The following is a 25,166-nucleotide window of genomic DNA, read 5'->3' as shown; positions in this document are numbered from 1 at the left end:
CATTAGCTTCCTCACTAATTGGTGTAGTAGTCATAGAAATAGATTTCTGTGATGAACTACTTTCCAATAAGGGAGCAGGTACAGTTACCTCATCAAGTTCTACTTTCCTCCCACTCACTTCTTTCGAGAGAAACTCCTTCTCTAGAAAGGATCCATTCTCAGCAACGAATATCTTGCCTTCGGATCTGTGATAGAAGGTGTACCCAACAGTTTCTTTTGGGTATCCTATGAAGATTTACTTCTCCGATTTGGGTTCGAGCTTATCATGTTGAAACTTTTTCACATAAGCATCGCAGTCCCAAACTTTAAGAAACGACAGCTTAGGTTTCTCGCCAAACCACAGCTCATACGGTGTCGCCTCAACGGATTTAGATGGTGCCCTTTTTTAATGTGAATGCAGCTGTCTCTAATGCATAACCCCAAAACTATAGTGATTAATCGGTAAGAAACATCATAGATTGCACTATATCCAATAATAGTACGGTTATGACGTTCGGACACACCATTATGCTGTGGTGTTCCAGGTGACATGATTTTGTGAAACTATTCCACATTGTTTTAATTGAAGACCAAACTCGTAACTCAAATATTTGTCTCTGCGATTAGATCGTAGAAACTTTATTTTCTTGTCACGATGATTTTCCACTTCACTCTAAATTTCTTTGAACTTTTCAAATGTTTCAGACTTTTATTTCATCAAGTAGATAACCCATATCTGCTCAAATCATCTGTGAAGGTCAGAAAATAACGATACCCGCCGCGAGCCTCAACACTCATCGGACTGCATACATCAGTATATATTATTTCCAATATGTCAGTTGCCCGCTCCATTGTTCCAGAGAACAGAGTCTTAGTCATCTTGCCCATGAGGCATGGTTCGCAAGTATCAACTGATTCATAATCAAGTGATTCCAAAAGCCCATTAGCATGGATTTTCTTCATGCGCTTTACACCAATATGACCTAAACGGCATTGCCACAAATAAGTTGCACTATCATTATTAACTTTGCATCTTTTGGCTTCAATATTATGAAAATGTGTATCACCACGATCGAGATCCAACAAACCATTTTCATTGGGTGTATGACCATAGAAGGTTTTATTCATGTAAATAGAACAACAATTATTCTCTAACTTACATGAATAACTATATTGCAATAAACATGATCCAATCATATTCATGCTCAACGCAAACACTAAAAAACATTTATTTTAGGTTTAACACTAATCCCTAAAATATAGGGAGTGTGCGATGATGATCATATCAATCTTGGAACCATTTCCAATACACATCGTCACTTCACCCTTAACTAGTCTCTGTTCATTCTGCAACTCCTGTTTCGAGTTACTATTCTTAGCAACTGAACTAGTATCAAATACTGAGGGGTTGCTATAAACACTAGTAAAGTACACATCAATAACATGTATATCAAATATACCTATGTTCACTTTGCCATCCTTCTTATCCGCCAATTACTTGGGGTAGTTCCGCTTCCAGTGACCAGTCCCTTGCAGTAGAAGCACTCAGTTTCAGGCTTAGGTCCAGACTTGGGTTTTTCACTTGAGCAATAACTTGCTTGCCGTTCTTCTTGAAGTTCCCCTTTCTTCCCTTTGTCCCTTTTCTTGAAACTAGTGGTTTTGTTTACCATCAACACTTGATGCTTTTCTTGATTTCTACCTTCGTCGATTTTAGCATCACGAAGAGCTTGGGAATCGTTTCCGTTATCCCTTGCATATCATAGTTCATCACAAACTTATACTAACTTGGTGATGGTGACTAGAGAATTCTATCAATCACTATCTTATCTGGAAGATTAACTCCCACTTGATTCAAGAGATTGTAGTACCCAGACAATCTTAGCACATGCTCACTGCTTGAGCTATTCTCCTCCATCTTTTTAGCTATAGAACTTGTTGGAGACTTCATATCTCTCAACTCGGGTATTTGCTTGAAATATTAACTTCAACTCCTGGAACATCTCATATGGTCCATGACATTCAAAACGTCTTTGAAGTCCCGATTCTAAGCCGTTAAGCATGGTGCACTAAACTATCAAGTAGTTATCATATTGAGCTAGCCAAAAGTTCATAACGTCTGCATCTACTCCTGCAATAGGTCTGTCACCTAGCTGTGCATTAAGGACATAATTCTTCTGTGCAGCAATGAGGATAAACCTCAGATCGCGGATCAAATCCGCATCATTGCTACTAACATTTTTCAACTTAGTTTTCTCTAGGAACATATAAAAATTAAACGGGGAGCAACATCGCGAGCTATTGATCTACAACATAGATATGCTAATACTACCAGGACTAAGTTCATGATAAATTAAAGTTCAATTAATCATATTACTTAAGAACTCCCACTTAGATAGACATCCCTCTAATCATCTAAGTGATCACGTGATCCAAATCAACTAAACCATAACCGATCATCACGTGAAATGGAGTAGCTTTCAATGGTGAACATCATTATGTTGATCATATCTACTATATGATTCACGCTCGACGTTTCGGTCTCAGTGTTCCGAGGCCATATCTGCATATGCTAGGCTCGTCAAGTTTAACCTGAGTATTCAGCGTGTGCAAAACTGGCTTGCACCCGTTGTAGATGGACGTAGAGCTTATCACACCCGATCATCACGTGGTGTCTGGGCACGACGAACTTTGGCAATGGTGCATACTCAGGGAGAACACTTTTATCTTAAAATTTAGTGAGAGATCATCTTATAATGCTACCGTCAATTAAAGCAAGATAAGATGCATAAAAGATAAACATCACATGCAAAAATATGTGACATGATATGGCCATCATTATCTTGTGCCTTTGATTTCCATCTCCAAAACATCGTCATGATTTCCATCGTCACCGGCATGACACCATGATCTCCATCACCTTGATCTATATCAATGTGTCGTCACATGGTCGTCTCGCCAACTATTGCTATCGCATAGCGATAAATTAAAGCAATTATTTGGCACTTGCATCTTATGCAATAAAGAGACAACCATAAGGCTTCTGCCAGTTGCCGATAACTTCAACAAAACATGATCATCTTATACAACAACTTATATCTCATCATGTCTTAACCATATCACATCACAACATGCCCTGCAAAAACAAGTTAGACGTCCTCTACTTTGTCGTTGCAAGTTTTACGTGGCTGCTACGGGTTCGTAAGAACCGTTCTTACCTACGCATCAAAACCACAACGATAGTTTGTCAAGTTGATGTTGTTTTAACCTTCGCAAGGACCGGGCGTAGCCACACTTGGTTCAACTAAAGTTGGAGAAACTGACACCCGCTAGTCACCTGTGTGCATAGCACGGTGGTAAAACCAGTCTCGTGTAAGCGTACGCGTAATGTCGGTCCGGGCCGCTTCATCTGACATGCTGGTAAGCAGTATGACTTATATCGCCCACAACTCACTTGTGTTCTACTCGTGCATATGACATCTACACATAAAACCTGGCTCGGATGCCACTGTTGTGGAACATAGTAATTTCAAAAATTTCCTACGCACACGCAAGATCATGGTGATGCATAGCAACGAGAGGGGAGAGTGTTGTCCACGTACCCTCGTAGACCGAAAGCGGAAGCGTTAGCACAACGCGGTTGATGTAGTGGTACGTCTTCACGATCCGAGAGATCAAGTACCGAACGCACAGCACCTCCGAGTTCTGCACACGTTCAACTCGATGACATCCCTCGAACTCCGATCCAGCCGAGCTTTGAGGGAGACTTCCGTCAGCATGACGGCGTGGTGACGATGATGATGTTCTACCGACGCAGGGCTTCGCCTAAGCACCGCTACGATATGACCAAGGTGGATTATGGTGGAGAGGGGCACCGCACACGGCTAAGAGATCACGAGATCAATTGTTGTGTCTTTGGGGTGCCCCTGCCCCCGTATATAAAGGAGTGGAGGAGGGGGAGGGCCGGCCCTCTCTATGGTGCGCCCTAGGGGAGTCCTACTCCCACCAGGAGTAGGATTCCCCCTTTCCTAGTAGAACTAGGAGCCCTTCCAAGTAGTAGGAGTAGGACGGAAGGAAAGGGAAGGGAAAAGGAGAAGGAAGGAAGGGGGCGCCCCCCCTCCCTAGTCCAATTTGGACCAGCCCATGGGGAGGGGTGCGGCCACCCTTTGAGGCCTTTCTCTCCTTTCCCGTATGGCCCATTAAGGCCCAATACAAATTCCCATAACTCCCCGGTACTCCCGAAAATACCCAAATCACTCGGAACCTTTCTGATGTTCGAATATAGTCGTCCAATATATCGATCTTTACGTCTCGACCATTTCCCCCGATCTCATCCGGGACTCCGAACTCCTTTGGTACATCAAAACACATAAACTCATAATATAACTGTCATCGAACTTTAAGCGTGCGGACCCTACGGGTTCGAGAACTATGTAGACATGAGCGAGACATGTCTCCGGTCAATAACCAATAGCGGAATCTGGATGCTCATATTGGCTCCTACATATTCTACGAAGGTCTTTATCGGTCAAACCGCATAACAACATACATTGCTCCCTTTGTCATCGGTATGTTACTTGCCCGAGATTCGATCGTCGGTATCTCAATACCTAGTTCAATCTCGTTACCGGCAAGTCTCTTTAATCGTTCCGTAACACATCATCCCGCAACTAACTCATTAGTTGCAATGCTTGCAAGGCTTATAGTGATGTGCATTACCGAGTGGGCCCAGAGATACCTCTCCGACAATCGGAGTGACAAATCCTAATCTCAAAATATGCCAACCCAACAAGTACCTTCGGAGACACCTGTAGAGCACCTTTATAATCACCCAGTTACGTTGTGACGTTTGGTAGCACACAAAGTGTTCCTCCGGTAAACGGGAGTTGCATAATCTCATAGTCATAGGAACATGTATAAGTCATGAAGAAAGCAATAGCAACAAACTAAACGATCAAGTGCTATGCTAACGGAATGGGTCAAGTCAATCACATCATTCTCTAATGATGTGACCCCGTTAATCAAATGACATCATGTCTATGGCTAGGAAACTTAACCATCTTTGATTCAACGAGCTAGTCAAGTAGAGGCATACTAGTGACATACTGTTTGTCTATGTATTCACACATGTATTATGTTTCCGGTTAATACAATTCTAGCATGAATAATAAACATTTACCATGATATAAGGAAATTAAATAATTAACTTTATTATTGCCTCTAGGGCATATTTCCTTCGTTTCCTCCCCGGACAGATCTTTGTATTCGGCGGCTTCGCGCTGCGGGCAGCTCGCTTGGCCATCTGGAGCAGATCGAGAGCTACACCCCTGGCCATCAGGTCAGGTTCGGAAACTTAAACTACACCACCGACATCCGTGGAGACTTGATCTTTGACGGATTCGAGCCCATGTCAGGTGCGCCACACAATCACGACGAGCATAACGTAACTCTATCGTCAGACAGTGTTCGGGAGATCGCATCTGCAACTACTCCGGCCCTCAATCCGGAGCAAAGTGTGCCATCCGAGGACGGGTGGATAGACCCCGCCATGGAGGCCGCACTCTCAGTGGGATAGAGCCGAATACTGACTTCACCCCTTGCGAGAGCCGTATTGCCAAACTATTGGATTCGTCCCCGGCCATAGGCTCTGAGCCGCCTGTGTCCGTGCCTATCGAATCCGATTGGGCACCGATCATGGAGTTTACCTCCGCGGATATCTTTCAGCACTCGCCTTTCGGCGATGTGCTAAATTCATTAAGGTCTCTCTCCTTGTCAGGAGAACCCTAGCCGAACTATGTCCAGCTAGAAGGGGATGCGGACGACGAAGAAATTCGTTGCCCACCCACCACCCACTTAGTAGCCACTATCGACGATTTAACCGACATGCTCGATTTCGACTCCGAAGACATCGACGACATGGACGACGATGCAGGAGAGGAGCGGGAACCAGTGCCCACAGAGCGCTGGACAGCCACTTCATCACATGACATATACATGGTGGATACACCTAAGAAGGCAATGGTGACAAGACAGCGGAGGATGACCCCTCCAAGAAGCAAACAAAGCGTCGGCATAGGCGCCGCCCCAAATCCCGCCTCGGCAAAAACAGCGATAATAGCGCAAGAGAAAATAACACTCCAGTCGACTCCAGAGGAAACGACGACCACATTGACCCGGCGGCAGAGCACGATGAAACTGCAAACGACGAACATAGTACGGATCCGATGTCCGAACACGGCGACGCCATGGATAAACCTCATCAACCCCCCTCTGGGGAGGAAAACAGTCCGGATGAAGATGCACACATCATCCCGGAAAGGCACTTGGAACAAGAGAACCTCCGCAGCAGGCTTATTGCCACAGCGAGGAGTCTGAAGAAGCAGAAGCAAAGGCTTAAGGCCACACAAAATACGCTCAACAGCAGGTGGAACAAAGTGCTCGACAACGAAGAAAAGTATGGTGACAGTTACCACACAAAGAGCTATCCAAAGCGCAAGCTATTACCTGAATTCGACGATGAGGCCTTAGAGCCCACACAGCCGAAAAATAAAACGGCCAACCGGCCGGATCAACCACCTTGTGGCCACGATAGAGCGGCTAACAAGGCCGCACATAAGTCAACACACAATATACGTGAGGACTTGCGCCCAAAATCTAGAATGACCAGATCCATCTATGGATCTAGGAAGCGCGCTCCGGCACAAAATCAAAACCGAATACTACAACCATCCGAACGCCATGATACTTCCAAATACAGGGGTGCCGCACACCCCCTATGTTTCACCGATGAGGTGCTAGACCACGAATTTCCAGAAGGATTCAAACCAGTGAACATAGAGGCGTACGACGGGACCACAAACCCTGGGGTCTGGATTGAGGACTTTATCCTCCATATCCATATGGCTCACGGAGATGATCTCCACACCATCAAGTACTTGCCCCTCAAGCTTAAAGGACCAGCTGGGCACTAGCTGAAAAGCCTCCCCGAAAACTCAATTGGAAGTTGGGAGGAGCTCGAGGATGCTTTTCGGGCTAATTTTCAAGGGACCTATGTCCGACCTCCGGATGCAGACGATTTAAGTCATATAATTCAACAGCCCGGAGAGTCAGCCCGAAAGCTTTGGAATAGGTTTCTCACTAAGAAGTACCAAATCGTCGAGTGTCCGGACGCTGAAGCCTTAGTAGCTTTCAAGCACAGCGTCCGAGACGAATGGCTCGCCAGACACCTCGGCCAAGAAAAACCGAGAACAATGGCAGCCCTCACAAGCCTCATGACCCGCTTTTGTGCGGGCGAAGATAGCTGGTTAGCCCACAGTAGCACCAGCGACCCAAGCACATCCGAAGTCAGGGATGGCAATGGAAAACCACGACGCAGTAAAATCAATCATCGAAATAAAGAAGACAGCCCAGATAATACGGCAGTAAACACCGGATTCAGGGGCTCTCGACCAGGTCAGCGGAAAAAGCCTTTCAAAGGCAGCAGAGATGGACCGTCCATCCTAAACAAGATTCTAGACAAACTATGTCAGATTCATGGCACCCCCGATAAACCTGCAAATCACACCCACAGAGAATGCTGGGTCTTCAAGCAGACCGGTAAGCTAATCGCCGAACACAAGGGGAGGGAGACACCAAGCGAAGACGAGGACGAACCTCGCCAGCAAAGCACTGCAGAACAGAAAAAATTCCCAGCAGAGGTTAAAATAGTAAACATGATCCACGTGACGAAGAGGAGAAGCAAACATGCACTTCGAGACATACGCGCCGTAGAGCTCATCACCCCTAAGTTCAAACCTTGGTTGGCCTGCCCGATCACTTTTGATCGCAGGGATCACCCGACAAGCATTCGGCATGAAGGATTAGCTACCTTGGTGTTAGACCCAATAATAAACGGATACCATCTCACACGAGTCCTAATGGACGGCGGCAGTGGCCTAAATCTGATATATCAGGACACAGTCCGTAAAATGGGGATAGACCCGACAAAAATCAGCCACAGTAATACTACCTTCAAGGGAGTAATACCAGGCCCAGAGGCCCGCTCCATGGGCTCTCTAATACTAGAGGTTGTATTCGGTTCACCCGGAAACTACCAAAGTGAGAATTTAGACTTCGACATTGCTCCATTCCGAAGCGGCTATCAAGCACTACTCGGAAGAACAGCTTTCACTCGTTTTAATGCGGTACCACATTACGCTTCTCTTAAGCTTAAGATGCCTGGTCCATGTGGCACCATCACAGTTAGTGGAGATATTGAGCGTTCTCTACGCGCGAAAGAACGTGCGGCGGCTTTAACAACCGAGCACTAGACGGCCTCACCAACCAGAATAAATGACAGGTCGTCAAGACCGCGGACACGGTTCGACGAGTCCGACGCATCACTAGATATACCTGAGATTGGTTTGATGGTTGAACCTTCATAAACGGTACAAGGGGCTTCCCGCGTGTAATCAGGGCTAGTTCGGCTCAACTTGACTTATCTTGAATTTTAATGGTTTATCGAGAATAGCCAATTTTTTGGCACGACAACTTTCACCTAAGTCCGTCTCTTTTACAGATGACAATCGTGCGGCACTCGTCCAGGACACGGCACAACAGAGACACGGGCGCAGACGTGCAGCAGGGACCCGCTCAAAGGTTTATTTTCAGATTAAGACCTTGCGTAAACCTTTTTTGCTGTCTCTTGTTGTTCACATCCTCCGGATACTCAATACAACCGAGAAGGATGCTGACGTTATTGGCATTTTGCCACGTCGGAATATTGCACGTACCTGGACACTCGGGGTTTATTATTAAGGGCATTGTTCAGCCCGGCATATGTTGTAAGGACCGAATACCTTAGGGAGTGTTCGGCATCGCGAGTTTGGCCTTATATGCATCAGCTCCGAATCATGTCTTTGGTCAAATGTTGGGTTTGCCCGGCTCCCGTATTTTGCTACCTTATGTTCCGCTCTATCGGCTAAGGCGGCACCGAGAGAACTACCGCGATTGTGCCCTGGTTCATTCGGATGAGCACCTCAGTAGAGAAAGCCAAAAAATGACTTTCATGATAAAGCGTGAGACTGGTCAACCACTCGATGACTTAGCGGAATCTTCGGGATTCCTACGCATTAACGAAGGGACGTTTCCCGGTCATGTACTTACGCGCACCGTACTCGGGTGAGCGCGGAGGTACCAGGGGCTATATAGTAGTCCCACCGTCAAACTCCTATGGCTAAGTGAAAGTGTTAAAGCAATATAGTCCGATTGCCTCGTTCGCTGTGCTACCACCTCCTTAATGGACCAAGATGTTGGATCAAGTGTGAATACACGTTTTTGCGAACAGCCCCGCATTATATGCGTGGGGGCTGAAGCCGACGACTGCAAACTTTCAGGTTATATACATATATACATAAACGGCCGCACAGGAGGCATCATAGTACTTTCAGGCAAAAGTATAAACATAGCCTTTATAATTCAATAAAACATTGTTTTTACAATGGGAATACATGTCACTAGAACATAATATTCTTCGAGCACTAAGCCTCTATTGAACGAGCGCCTTCAAAGACTTCTTCAAAGTAGTGCTCGGCAGATACTCGGCCTACGGCCAAACTCTGGGTTGCAATAGCGGTGGCCTCCATCTCTTCCCAGTATGTCTTGACACGGGCAAGTGCCATACGCGCACCCTTTATGCACGCCGACCTCTTCATAGCGTCGATGTGCGGCACAGCACCAAGGAACTATTGCACTAAACTAAAATAACTATTCGGCCTTGGCCCTTCCGGCCACAGATGATCCCGGACAACCTATGGAGCTCGGCCCACTCGGCCATTCGCTCATTCAACAGCAGCGGACGCACTGGAACATTGAACTGTGACCAGAACAGCTTTTCCACTTCACGATCTTTTTTATCCTTGAAGTACTCGGCCGCATCAGCAGCATTTGCTGCCAAATCCACGTATGCGTCTGCAGAACTCCATAGTTGATCAAGAGGGGCATACTTCAGATCCCCGAACTTCGTCCGCAACAAAAAGGGCTTCTCAGCCGCGATATCTCCAGCTTGACGCATCTCCTCCTTCGCCGCTCTGATTTTGGAGCGGGCTTCCTTGGCTGCTACCATGGCCTTCTCCAGGTCCGTCGCCTTCGCTCGGCTTTCTTTTTGAAGAAGCTGGTAACGGTCGGCGGCATCTTTGAACTCAACGGACATCTTGGCTATTTTTTCCTTCCTTTGGCAATGCACAACCTGTTCGGCCCTCAGCTCTTCGACCGCCTTTAGATCGGACACATCACTATTCCTGGCCTGTTCCTTGGCTCGGGCAAGTTCCGCCCGAAGGGTCTCCACGACGGCTGCTCCATCTGCATTCACAACATATTAAAGATACTGGCATCATGCTCCTCTTACTATGTGTTGATCACCGGAGAAATCACATACCATGTGCCTCGTCGAGCCGCTTGTTGACAAGCACGATGTCGGCATCTGCCGCATCAAATTGCCGCTTCATCTCGGCAAACTCATCAGTCCGGTTAGCCACCGGACCTTCATCCACCTACACATGAATGCGACCTGATTATTACCTGGGACTATGATCCTCTGATTGCCGCCGTTCTCGACGGCAACCAGAGTCTCAGGGGCTACTATCTGCATAGGGCACACCTAACGTGTGTGGTACTGTCAAAAACATACACTATTTCACGTACCTTAAGCCTTGCAGCAGACTCATAAAAGCTTCATGCAACCCGCTTTCGGCGGATGAAATCCTCTCAATCACCGTAACCATTAGTGTATGATGCGCTTCTGAGATGGTGCTTGCTCCAGAAGATCCTTCAGTGCGCCCGATCACACACCGGACGGTTTCAGACTCTTTCTGTTGCTCTCTTTAGGAGCCGAATACTGAGGACTTTGGGTGGCCAAAGGATTACCCTCTGGCCTTGGCGGATCTGGAGAAACCCTCCGCGATGACACTTCAGGGTCGCCCGCCTCATAAGGCGGGGTGGCAGGGGAGGTGTTTTGCTCTCCATCATGTCCAGAAGAAGATCCCCCGAAGACGAACTCTGTCGAGAAGGGATACGTTCCGAACTACAAGATATATGCTTCGGTTATTGTCTTCAGAAGTAATGTAGGATATTTTTACTAGTAAGTACTTTTTGTTTACTTACAGCTCGGTAGAGGGCTGATCCCGTTGCGGGCGATGTGCGGCAAGAGTACCCTCCGAGGCAGGACCCTCTGGCGAAGGTTTCTTCCCCCGTTTGGAAACCTTTGTTTCTGGGTCTTCAGAGGTGGTCCTCTTCCTTCCTTGGCAGAGGGAATTTCAGATTCCTCTCCCTGGTTATCCTCCTTCGCGGAGGCGCTAATTCCCCCGGTTTGGATGAATAATGAGTGAGGCCTGCTTTCAGCCTCTTTATTCCCCCCTTTATCTTCCCCTGAGGGCGCCTGATAAGGCGCCGGCTCGAGCATTCTGGCTAGTACTGGATTTGCTGAGCCTTCGGGAAGGTGGGCCGAACACCTTATCATCTTCGCCTTTGTTACCCAGTCCTGGTCAAATGGCGACTTTTCAGAATGATGTCGTGATAAATAAAAAGGCAGCGTGTTCAGCCACGGGATTACTTACTTGGGTATCTGGGTGATTACAGCTCAGACCCACATCTGCGGTGATGTCCGGACACTTTATTTGTCGTCCGAAGAACAATTTGTACATCTCTTCGAGCGTCATGCCAAGGAAGTGCTGAATAGTTCGCGGTCCCTCCGGGTTGAATTCCCACATACGGAGGGGTCGACGTTTGCAAGGCGGGACCGGATGAACTAGCATAACTTGCATTACCGTGACCAAGCTGACATCTCTCTCGAGGAGATCTCAGATGCGACTCTGCAATATCGGCACATCATTTACTGGCCCCTAGTCCAGCCCCTTGTTGATCCATGACGCCAGTTGTGGTGGGGCGCCCGAGCGAAAGGCAGGGGCAGCTACCCACTTGGTACTCCAGGGAGCTGTGATATAAAACCACTCCCGTTGCCATAAACTGGACACCTCCGGGAAGGAACCCTCTAGCCATGGAACATCAGAGCTTTTGCTTATTACGGCACCTCCACATTCTGCGTGTCGCCCCTCGATCATCTTCGGCTTCACATTGAAAGTCTTGAGCCACAGGCCGAAGTGTGGGGTAATGTGGAGGAAGGCCTCACATACGACGATGAACGACGAGATGTGAAGGAGGGAATCCGGGGCCAGGTCATGGAAATCCAGCCCATAATAAAACATGAGCCCCCTAACAAAGGGATCCAGAGCGAGGCCTAGCCCTCGGAGGAAGTGAGAGACGAATACAACGCTCTCGCCGGGTTCGGGAGTGGGAATGACCTGTCCTCGAGCAGGCAGCCTGTGCTAGATTTCGCCGGTCAAATACCAGGCCTCTCTTAGCTTATTGATGTCTTCCTGTTTGACAGAGGAAGGCATCCACCGACCTTGAAGGTTGGATGCGAACATGGTTGAAGGCCCGAAGCGCCTGACCTGAGCCTTGGGTGTTGGAACTCGAGGTGGGGGAAGGATTCGATTGAGTACAAGAAGGAAAAAAGGATAGGCCTTGTCCTCTTTATAAAGAGGGTGAATATCAAGCGTCCTCCTCGTGGCCGTTTGGGACTTGCCTAAAATCGAGGAGTCATACCAATGGGCACGATTGGGTTACCCACGTCCGTATTGATGAGAATCCCGTAATAAGGGGGAAACAATCTCTACTTCGACAAGACGTGTCAAGAGAACCGCCTCGCAATATGTGCAGTGCTGGTTGAGAAAAACGGTTCGAATAATGATCGGGCCATGATGTGATGTCATGTTGCTAAACATGTCAGCAGATTAGATTTGTGGAAATATTATTCTCTCTGTGGTGGTATCTGGAACTTGTTTTGCAGAGCCGGACACTATCCTTGTGTTCAAAATCTTCTATGGAGTATTCGGAGGAAGAACCCGCCTTGCAATGCCGAAGACAAATCTGCGCGCCGGACTCATCGTCATTGAAGCCTGGTTCAGGGGCTACTGAGGGAGTCCTGGATTAGGGGGTCTCCGGACAGCCGGACTATATCCTTTGGCCGGACTGTTGGACTATGAAGATACAAGATTGAAGACTTCGTCCCATGTACGGATGGGACTCTCCTTGGCGTGGAAGGCAAGCTTGGCAATACGGATATGTAGATCTCCTCCCTTGTAACCGACTCTGTGTAGCCCTAGCCCCCTCCGGTGTCTATATAAACCGGAGGGTTTAATCCGTAGGACAACAACAATCATACCATAGGCTAGCCTCTAGGGTTTAGCCTCTACGATCTCGTGGTAGATCAACTCTTGTAATACTCATATCATAAAGATCAATCGAGCAGGACGTAGGGTATTACCTCCATCAAGAGGGCCCAAACCTGGGTAAACATCGTGTCCCCCGCCTCCTATTACCATCCGCCTTAGACGCACAGTTCGGGACCCCCTACCCGAGATCCGCCGGTTTTGACACCGACACCCCTTCTCTCTTTTTCTCTCAATTTGTTTTGTTTTTTGGTGGGCTTCTTTGGCCTCTTTTTTATTTGGGCTTCTTTGGCCTCTTTTTTTATGTCCGGAGTCTCATCCCGACTTGTGGGGGAATCATAGTCTCCATCGTCCTTTCCTCACTGGGGCAATGCTCTAATAATGATGATCATCACACTTTTATTTATTTACAACTCAATGTCTAGAACAAAGTATGACTGTATATGAATGCCTCCGGCGGTGTACCGGGATGTGCAATGATCTAGCATAGCAATGACATCAAAAAACTGACAATCCATGAAAACATCATGCTAGCTATCTTATGATCATGCAAAGCAATATGACAATGTCTGCTCAGGTCATGTATATGATGATGATGGAAGTTGCATGGCAATATATCTCGAAATGGCTATGGAAATGCCATAATAGGTATGTATGGTGGCTGTTTTGAGGAAAATATAAGGAGGCTTATTTGTGATAGAGCGTATCATATCACGGGGTTTGGATGCATCGGCGAAGTTTGCACCAACTCTCGAGGTGAGAAAGGGCAATGCATGGTACCGAAGAGGCTAGCAATGATGGAAGGGTGAGAGTGCATATAATCCATGGAGTCAACATTAGTCATAAAGAACTCACATACTTATTGCAAAAATCTACAAGTCATCAAAACCAAGAACTACGCGCATGCTCCTAGGGGTATAGATTGGTAGGAAAAGACCATCGCTCGTCCGCGACCGCCATTCATAAGGAAGGAAATTAAAGAAACACCTCATGCTTCAAATTTGTCACACAACGATTACCATACGTGCATGCTACGGGACTTGCAAACCTCAACATAAGTATTTCTCAATTTCACAATTACTCAACTAGCACGACTCTAATATCACCACCTTTATATCACAAAACTATTGCAAGGAATCAAACATATCATATTCAGTGATCTACGAGTTTTATGTAGGATTTTATCACTAACCATGTGAATGACCAATTCCTGTCATCTCTCTAAATAGATATAAGTGAAGCAAGAGAGTTTAAGTCTTTCTACAAAAGATATGCCCACGCTCTAACAAATATAAGTGAAGCAAAATAGCATTCTACAATTGGAGGTTTTCTATGTGAAGAGAAACAGGCAATCCAAACTTCAAATGATATAAGTGAAGCACATGAAGCATTCTATAAAGCCATACTCAAAATATATAAGTGAAGTGCAAAGAGCATTCTATAAATCAAACATGGACTATCTCATACCGGCATGGTGCATCAAAGAAAATTGAAAACTAAATGCAAAAGACTCTCCAAGATTTGCACATATCACATGAACGAAACGAATCCGAAAACATACTGATACTTGTTGAAGACAGATGGGATGCCTTCCTTGGCATCCTGAAACTTAGACGCTTGAGTATCCTTAAATATTTAATTGGGGTGCCTTGGGAATCCCCAAGCTTAAGCTCTTGCCCCTCCTTCTCCTCATATTGAGACCTCCTCGATCTTCGATCACTTCATCCACACAAAACTCAACAGAAAGCTCGGTAAGATCCATTAGTATAATAAAGAAAATCACTACTCTAAGTACTGTTGCAAACCAATTCATATTTTGTTTTCGCACTGTAGCTACTATAATACAACTTTTCCATGGCTTAATCCACTGATAGAAATCGATAGTTTCATCAAAACAAGCAAACTATGCATCAAAACAGAATCTGTCTAAAACAGGACAGTCTGTAGTAATCTGAATATTCACCATACTTCTGTTACTCCAAAAATTCTGAAACAATTAGGAAAACTAAAAAATCTGTATATAAAGAAAGTTCAAAAAGTTTCAGAACCGTTTGACGTTCCAGTAAAAAATGTAAAATCGTGCACTACAGCCAAAGTTTCTGTCTTGCAACGCACAAACCAACCAGCAATGTAAACATCTTAAAGGCAAATCTTGGCACATTATTCTTGTTATTAAACTTTATAAAAGCACACAACAGAAATAAATGACTCTCTAAAACTTCCGGGTTGTCTCCCTGGCAGCGCTTTCTTTAAAGCCATTAAGCTAGGCATATAGTGCTCAAGTAATGGATCCACCCGGATCCCAAGGTATATCAAAGACAATTTTAATTAACAATGATTTGTGATTTAGTAGTGAGCACAAAGTAACATATATCATGCAACAACGAAGTCTAACTCTCTTCCTATGCATCAGCATGTCATAAAATAACAATTCATGCACACATAGTAAAGGCCAATGCATAGTATAAACAATTTCTTGCAATTTTATCATATTGGAAACATGGAGAGGCGGAGATGTAGTTCCTCTCTCATAATAATTGCAAGTAGGAGCAGCAATCACATGCATATTATATCTATCAAAATCATCATGTGTAGAAGTGAAACGCAACCCATCAATATAATCCTTAATAAGGGCAAATTTCTCCGATATAGTGTAGTCGGGAGAATTCAAAAAGATAATAGGACTATCATGCGTGGGTGCAATAGCAACATTTTCATGTTTAACATAAGGAACTATAGCAAGTTCATCTCCATAAGCATAATTCATATTGGCTTCTTGGCCACAAGCATAGCAAGCATCATCAAAAAGGGATATTTCAAAAGAATCAATGGGATCATAACAATCATCATAGCATTCATCCTTCGGTAAATTCGAAGGGAAATTAAACAATGTATGAGTTGAAGAGTTACTCTCATTAGAAGGTGGGCACGGGTAGCTAATCCGCTCTTCCTCCTTTTGTTCTTCGCTCTCCTCGTCATCTTTTTCATCCAATGAGCCCATAGTTTCATCAATTCCTTCTTCCATAGACTCCTACAAAATATTAGTCTCTTCTTGGACAGAGGAGGAGTCCTCAATATATGGTTTAACATAGGCATGAGAAGCATAATTACCATAACAATATTTAAGTGTGGCAAAATTTTCAATTTTTTAAAGAGTAGCATCATACTTTCCAATCAAAGAAGCAATTTCATAAGAACCCTTAAAAGCAACAAATTCTTCAATTTGTTGAACGTCATAGTAATTATAAACACCCTTAGCATACGAAGATACGATTCCATAATTATCACTAAACTCACATTGGTAGGGAAGGTGTTTCTTAGGGTCTTCAGAACAACAAGTAAAATCATATATTTCACATAAATTCCAAGCATAGCATTGCAAACGATGAATTTGATCTAGTAAAAGTTTCCCTTTTTGAGATAAGCGGTGTCGCACATAACAAGCATGCTCATCTAAAGATTTGCCCTCAACTAAGCTAGTTTGGGTTTCAGCACGAGCACATAAGGATCGAAGATGATCCAAGTAAAAAGTTTCAGGAGTGTGATAGATTTTGAGTGGTTCTTCAACCATTGGTGTAGTAGGTACAACTAATTGTTTTGGTATTTTGCGTTTCCTACCCATAACTAAAGATTGAAAACAAGAACACAAAATAAAAACTACATAGTGATAAAGCAAACAAGCACACACGAGAATATTCAACCCACGCTATAACTCCCCGGCAACGGCGCCAGATAAAGGTCTTGATAACCCACAAGTATAGGGGATCAATGGTAGCCTCTTTTGATAAGTAAGAGTGTCGAACCCAACGAGGAGCTAAAGGTAGAACAAATATTCCCTCAAGTTTAATCGACCACCGATACAACTCTATGCACGCTTGACGTTTGCTTTACCTAGAACAAGTATAAAACTAGAAGTACTTTGTAGGTGTAACGGGATAGGCTTGCAAGAATATAAAGAGCACGTAATTAAAAACTAGGGGCTGTTTTAGGTAAAGAAGCAATAAAGTTAGTATAGTGAGTGTGGAAAAGTGGTGGTAGGAGTTGTGAAATTGTCCCTAAGCAATTGACTACGTTACTAGACCGATAGCAAGTTTTATGTGGGAGAGGCCACTGCTAGCATGTCATCCCTGACTTGGAATTCTATGCACTTATTATTGGAACTATTAGAAAGCATCTGCAACTACTAACGTTCATTAAGGTAAATGTCACTCTTGCCCTCCAATACATAGTCCTATCAACATACAACTAACCCTATGGTGTGATCCACGCGTGCGCTCGTATGATGGGCACCAAAGGACAGCAACATAACCACAAGCAAATTAAACCAATCATAGCAATTCACCAATTACCGATAGGACAATGAAAATCTACTCAGACATCATAGGATGGAAACACATCATTGGATAATAATATGAAGAATAAAGCACCATGTTCAAGTAGAGGGTACAGCGGGTTGCGGGAGAGTGGACTGCTGTAAATAGATGGGGGAAGGTGATGAAGACATTGGTGAAGATGACGGAGGTGTTGGTGTAGATCGCCGTCACACGATAATGGCCCCGTCTGCGTTCCGGCGCCACCGGGAGAGAGGGGGACAGAGCCCCGTTCTTCTTCTTCTTCCTTGACCTTCTCCCTAGATGGGAGAAGGGTTTACCCTCTGGTCCATGGCCTCCATGGCCTCCATGGCGGCGGAGGGGCGAGAGCCCCTCCTAGATTGGATCTCTCTCTCTCTCTCTCTCTCTCTCTCTCTCTCTCTCTCTCTCTCTCTCTCTTTGTTTCTGCGTTCCAGATTCTGGCCTTTCACTGTTTCTTATATTCCCGGAGATCCGTAACTCCGATTGAGCTGAAATTTTAACACGATTTATATACGGATATTGGCTTTCTTGCAATGAAAGAAGGGCACCAACCACCTTATGGGGTGGCCACGAGGGCCCAGGGCGCGTTAGACCCCTTGGGGCGCACTGATACGTCTCCGTCGTATCTACTTTTCCAAACACTTTTGCCCTTGTTTTGGACTCTAACTTATATGATTTGAATGGAACTAACCCGGACTGATGCTGTTTTCAGCAAAATTGCCATGATGTTGTTTTATGTGCAGAAACAAAAGTTCTCGGAATGACCTGAAACTCCACGGAATATCTTACAATAAATAATAAAAAATCCTCGCCAAAGATGAAGACCAGGAGGCCCACACCCTTTCCACGAGGGTGGGGGGCGCGCCCCCTACCTCATGGCCCCCCTGGAGACCTCCCGACTCCAACTCCAACTCTATATATCTGCTTTTGGGGAGAAAAAAATAAAAGAGATGATTTCATCGCGTTTTACAATACGGAGACGCCGCCAAGCCCGAAAACCTCTCAGGAGGGCTGATCTGGAGTCCGTTCGGGGCTCCGGAGAGGGGGATTCGTCACCATCGTCATCATCAACCATCCTCCATCACCAATTTCATGATGCTCACCGCTGTGTGTGAGTAATTCCATCGTAGGCTTGCTGGACGGTGATGGGTTGGATGAGCTTTATCATGTAATCGAGTTAGTTTTGTTAGGGTTTGATCCCTAGTATCCACTATGTTCTGAGATTGATGTTGCTATGACTTTGCTATGCTTAATGCTTGTCACTAGGGCCCGAGTGCCATGATTTCAGATCTGAACCTATTATGTTTTCATGAATATATGAGAGTTCTTGATCCTATCTTGCAAGTCTATAGTCACCTATTATGTGTTATGATTCGTTAAACCCGAAGTGACAATAATCGGGATACTTATCGGTGATGACCGTAGTTTGAGGAGTTCATGTATTCACTATGTGCTAATGCTTTGTTCCGGTTCTCTATTAAAAGGAGGCCGTAATATCCCTTAGTTTCCATTAGGACCCCGCTGCCACGGGAGGGTAGGACAAAATATGTCATGCAAGTTCTTTTCCATAAGCACGTATGACTATATTCGGAATACATGCCTACATTACATTGACGAATTGGAGCTAGTTCTGTGTCACCCTATGTTATAACTGTTACATGATGAACCGCATCCGGCATAATTATCCATCATTGATCCGATGCCTACGAGCTTTCCATTATTGGTTTACGCTTATTTACTTTCCCGTTGCTATTGTTACAGCCACTACAAAATACCAAAAACATTACTTTGCTTTCGTTACTCTTTTGTTATCGTTACCATCACTATCATATTACTTTGCTACTAAACACTTTGCTGCAGATACTAAGTTTCCAAGTGTGGTGGAATTGACAACTCAGCTGCTAATACTTGAGAATATTCTTTGGCTCCCCTTGTGTCGAATCAATAAATTTGGGTTGAATACTCTACCCTCGAAAGCTGTTGCGATCCCCTATACTTGTGGGTTATCAAGACTAATTTCTGGCACCGTTGTCGGGGAGCATAGGTCTATTCTTTGAGTCACTTGCGATTTATATCTGTTGGACACTATGAAGAATTTGAAAGATGCTAAGACAACAATTTATCCCTCAACTACGAGGGGAGGTAAGGAATTGCCATCTAGCTCTGCACTTGATTCACCTTCTGTTATGAGTAAGCTTGCGACACCTAAACCTGCTTCTGCTATTCGTTCTGATATGTCGCATGTTATTGATGATGCTACTTCTGCTATACATGATACTTATGATGAAACTACTTCTATTCTTGATACTACTGTGCCACTTGGTGATTTTCTCGAGGAACGACTTGCTAGGGCTAGAGAGATTGAAAATATTGAATCTGATTATGATGATGAAAGTGATGATGAAGATGTTGGAAATATGCCCTAGAGGCAATAATAAAAGCATTATTATTATATTTCCTTGTTCATGATAATTGTCTTTATTCATGCTATAATTGTGTTATCCGGAAATCGTAATACATGTGTGAATAACAGACACCAATATGTCCCTAGTGAGCCTCTAGTTGACTAGCTCGTTGATCAACAGATAGTCATGGTTTCCTGACTATGGACATTGGATGTCATTGATAACGAGATCACATCATTAGGAGAATGATGTGATGGACAAGACCCAAACCTAAACATAGCACAAGATCGTATAGTTCGTTTGCTAGAGTTTTCCAATGTCAAAGTATCTTTTCCTTAGACCATGAGATCGTGTAACTCCCGGATACCGTAGGAGTGCTTTGGGTATACCAAACGTCACAACGTAACTGGGTGACTATAAAGGTAGACTACGGGTATCTCCGAAAGTGTCTGTTGGGTTGACATGGATCGAGACTGGGATTTGTCAGTCCGTATGACGGAGAGGTATCGCTGGGCCCACTCGGTAATGCATCATCATAATGAGCTCAAAGTGACCAAGTGTTTGGTCACGGGATCATGCATTACGGTACGAGTAAAGTGACTTGCCGGTAACGAGATTGAACGAGGTATTGGGATACCGACGATCGAATCTCGGGCAAGTAACATATCGATTGATAAAGGGAATTGCATACGGGGTTGATTGAATCCTCGACATCGTGGTTCATCCGATGAGATCATCGTGGAGCATGTGGGAGCCAACATGGGTATCCAGATCCCGCTGTTGGTTATTGACTGGAGAGTCGTCTCGGTCATGTCTGCCTGTCTCCCGAACCCGTAGGGTCTACACACTTAAGGTTCGGTGACGCTAGGGTTGTGAAGATATGTATATGTAGTAACCCGAATGTTGTTAGGAGTCCCGGATGAGATCCCGGACGTCACGAGGAGTTCCGGAATGGTCCGGAGGTAAAGAATTATATATGGGAAGTGCTGTTTCGGGCATCGGGACAAGTTTCGGGGTTATCGGTATTGTATCGGGACCACCGGAAGGGTCCCGGGGGTCCACCGGGTGGGGCCACCTATCCCAGAGGGCCCCATGGGCTGAAATAGAAGGGAACCCAGCCCATAGTGGGCTGGGGCACCAGCCCCTATAGGCCCATGCGCCTAGGGTTTCCACCATGGAAGAGTCCATGTGGTGGAAGGCACCCCTAGGTGCCTTTGGGGGAGGGAAACCTCCCCTTGGCCGCCGCCCCCCCTAGTAGATCTCATCTACTAGGGCCGGCGCCCCCCCCATGGCACCCCTATATATAGTGGGGGGAGAGGAGGGATTTGAGACCAGCCCCTGGCGCCTCCCTCTCTCCCCGTTACGTCTCTCCCTCGTAGTCTTGGCGAAGCCCTGCTTCTGTGACGCCCTGCATCCACCACCACGCCGTCGTGCTGATGGATCTTCATCAACCTCTCCTCCCCCTTGCTGGATCAAGAAGGAGGAGACGTCTCCCGTCCCGTACGTTTGTTGAACACAGAGGTGCCGTCCGTTCGGCGCTAGTCATCGGTGATTTGGATCACGTCGAGTACGACTACATCATCACCGTTCTTTTGAATGCTTCCGTGCGCAATCTACAAAGGTATGTAGATGCATTAGATGACTCGTTGCTAGATGAACTCCTAGATGATCTTGGTGAAACGAGTAGGAAAATTTTTGTTTTCTGCAACGTTCCCCAACAGTGGCATCATGAGCTAGGTCTATGCGTAGTTCTTCTTGCGCGAGTAGAACACAATGAGTTGTGGGCGTAGATTTGTCAACTTTCTTGCCGTTACTAGTCTTTTCTTGCTTCAGCGGTATTGTGGGATGAAGCGGCCCGGACCAACCTTACACGTACGCTTACGTGAGACCGGTTCCACCGACTAACATGCACTAGTTGCATAAGGTGGCTGGCGGGTGTCTGTCTCTCCCACTTTAGTTGGAGCGGATTCGATGAACAGGGTCCTTATGAAGGGTAAATAGAAGTTGACAAATCACGTTGTGGCTTTAACGTAGGTAAGAAGACGTTCTTGCTAGAACCCTAATTCAGCCACGTAAAACTTGCAACAACAATTAGAGGACGTCTAACTTGTTTTTGCAGCAAGTGGGTTGTGATATGATATGGCCAAAGTTGTGATGAATGATGAATGATCTATATGTGATGTATGAGATGTTCATGCTATTGTAATAGGAATCACGACTTGCATGTCGATGAGTATGACAACCGGCAGGAGCCATAGGAGTTGTCTTTATTCTTTTATATGACCTGCGTGTCATCGAGAATCGCCATGTAAATTACTTTACTTTATTGCTAAACGCGTTAGCCATAGTAGTAGAAGTAATAGTTGGCGAGCAACTTCATGGAGACACGATGATGGAGATCATGATGATGGAGATCATGGTGTCAAGCCGGTGACAAGATGATCATGGAGCCCCAAGATGGAGATCAAAGGAGCTATGTGATATTGGCCATATCATGTCACGTTTATTATTTGATTGCATGAGATGTTTATCATGTTTTGCATCTTGTTTACTTAGAACGACGGTAGTAAATAAGATGATCCCTCATAATAATTTCAAGAAGTGTTCCCCCTAACTGTGCACCGTTGCGACAGTTCGCTGTTTCAAAACACCACGTGATGATCGGGTGTTTTATTCAGACGTTCACATACAACGGGTGTAAGACAGATTTACACATGCAAACACTTAGGTTGACTTGACGAGCCTAGCATGTACAGACATGGCCTCGGAACACAGAAGACCGAAAGGTCGAGCATGAGTCGTATAGAAGATACGATCAACATGAAGATGTTCACCGACGTTGACTAGTCCGTCTCACGTGATGATCGGACACGGTCTAGTTAACTCGGATCATGTAATACTTAGATGACTAGAGGGATGTCTAATCTAAGTGGGAGTTCATTAATAATTTGATTAGATGAACTTAATTATCATGAACTTAGTCTAAAATCTTTGCAATATGTCTTGTAGATCAAATGGCCAACGTAGTCCTCAACTTCAACGCGTTCCTAGAGAAAACCAAGCTGAAAGACGATGGCAGCAACTATACGGACTGGGTCCGGAACCTGAGGATCATCCTCATAGCTGCCAAGAAAGATTATGTCCTACAAGCACCGCTAGGTGATCCACCCGTCCCACAGAACCAAGACGTTATGAACGCTTGGCAGACACGAGTTGACGACTACTCCCTCGTTCAGCGCGGCATGCTTTACAGCTTAGAGCCGGGGCTCAAAAAACGTTTTGAGAGACATGGAGCATACGAGATGTTCGAAGAGCTGAAAATGGTTTTTCAAGCTCATGCCCGGATCGAGAGATATGAAGTCTCCGATAAGTTCTTCAGCTGTAAGATGGAGGAAAATAGTTCTGTCAGTGAGCACATACTCACTATGTCTGGGTTGCATAACCGCTTGTCTCAGCTGGGAGTTAATCTCCCGGATGATGCGGTCATTGACAGAATCCTCCAGTCGCTTCCACCAAGCTACAAGAGCTTCGTGATGAACTTCAACATGCAGGGGATGCAAAAGACCATTCCTGAGTTGTTCTCAATGCTGAAATCAGCGGAGGTAGAAGTCAAGAAGGAACATCAAGTGTTGATGGTCAATAAAACCACTAAGTTCAAGAAAGGCAAGGGTAAAAAGAACTTCAAGAAGGACGGCAAGGAGGTTGCCGCGCCCGGCAAGCAAGCTGCCGGGAAGAAGCCAAAGAATGGACCCAAGCCCGAGACTGAGTGCTTTTATTGCAAGGGAAGCGGTCACTAGAAACGGAACTGCCCTAAGTACTTAGCGGATAAGAAGGCCGGCAAAACAAAAGGTATATGTGATATACATGTAATTGATGTGTACCTTACTAGTGCCCGTAGTAGCTCCTGGGTATTTGATACCGGTGCAGTTGCTCACATTTGTAACTCAAAGCAGGGGCTGCGGAATAAGCGGAAACTAGCAAAGGACGAGGTGACGATGCGCGTCGGGAATGGTTCCAAGGTCAATGTGATCGGCGTCGGCACGCTGCCTCTGCATCTCCCTTCGGGATTAGTTTTAAACCTTAATAATTGTTATTTAGTGCCAGCTTTGAGCATGAACATTGTATCTGGATCTCGTTTAATTCGAGATGGCTACTCTTTTAAATCTGAGAATAATGGTTGTTCCATTTTTATGAGAGATATGTTTTATGGTCATGCTCCTATGGTGAATGGTTTATTCTTTATGAATCTCGAACGTGATGCTACACATGTTCATAATGTGAGTACCAAAAGAAGTAAGGTTGATAATGATAGTCCCACATACTTGTGGCACTGCCGCCTTGGTCACATAGGTGTCAAACGCATGAAGAAGCTCCATGCTGATGGACTTTTAGAGTCTCTTGATTATGAATCATTTGACACGTGCGAACCATGCCTTATGGGTAAAATGACCAAGACTCCGTTCTCAGGAACAATGGAGCGAGCAACCGACTTATTGGAAATCATACATACTGATGTGTGCGGTCCAATGAGTGTTGAGGCTCGCGGTGGCTATCGTTATGTTCTCACCCTCACTGATGATTTAAGTAGGTATGGGTATATCTACTTAATGAAACACAAGTCTGAAACCTTTGAAAAGTTCAAGGAATTTCAGAGTGAGGTTGAAAATCAACGTGACAGGAAAATCAAGTTTCTACGATCAGATCGTGGAGGAGAATACTTGAGTCACGAGTTTGGCACACACTTAAGAAAATGTGGAATAGTTTCGCAACTCACGCCGCCTGGAACACCTCAGCGTAACGGTGTGTCCGAACGTCGTAATCGCACTCTATTGGATATGGTGCGATCTATGATGTCTCTTACCGATTTACCGCTATCTTTTTGGGGCTATGCTTTAGAGACTGCCGCATTCACTTTAAATAGGGCTCCGTCGAAATCCGTTGAGACGACACCGTATGAATTATGGTTTGGGAAGAAACCTAAGCTGTCGTTTCTAAAAGTTTGGGGATGCGATGCTTATGTCAAGAAACTTCAACCTGAAAAGCTCGAACCCAAGTCGGAAAAATGCGTCTTCATAGGATACCCAAAAGAAACTATTGGGTACACCTTCTACCTCAGATCCGAAGGCAAGATCTTTGTTGCCAAGAATGGGTCCTTTCTAGAGAAAGAG

At 45.3% G+C, this 25,166-nt stretch overlaps 1 pseudogene; it reads right to left on the bottom strand.

Annotated features, from left to right (window-relative positions):
* LOC125519101 overlaps positions 1-25,166 on the bottom strand; it is a 66,162-nt pseudogene that overhangs the window by 15,247 nt on the left and 25,749 nt on the right.

Source organism: Triticum urartu, chromosome 7, assembly GCF_003073215.2.
Source record: "Triticum urartu cultivar G1812 chromosome 7, Tu2.1, whole genome shotgun sequence".
In the NCBI taxonomy this organism is placed as follows: Eukaryota; Viridiplantae; Streptophyta; class Magnoliopsida; order Poales; family Poaceae; genus Triticum; species Triticum urartu.
This window is presented reverse-complemented; position numbering and strand designations above follow the sequence as displayed.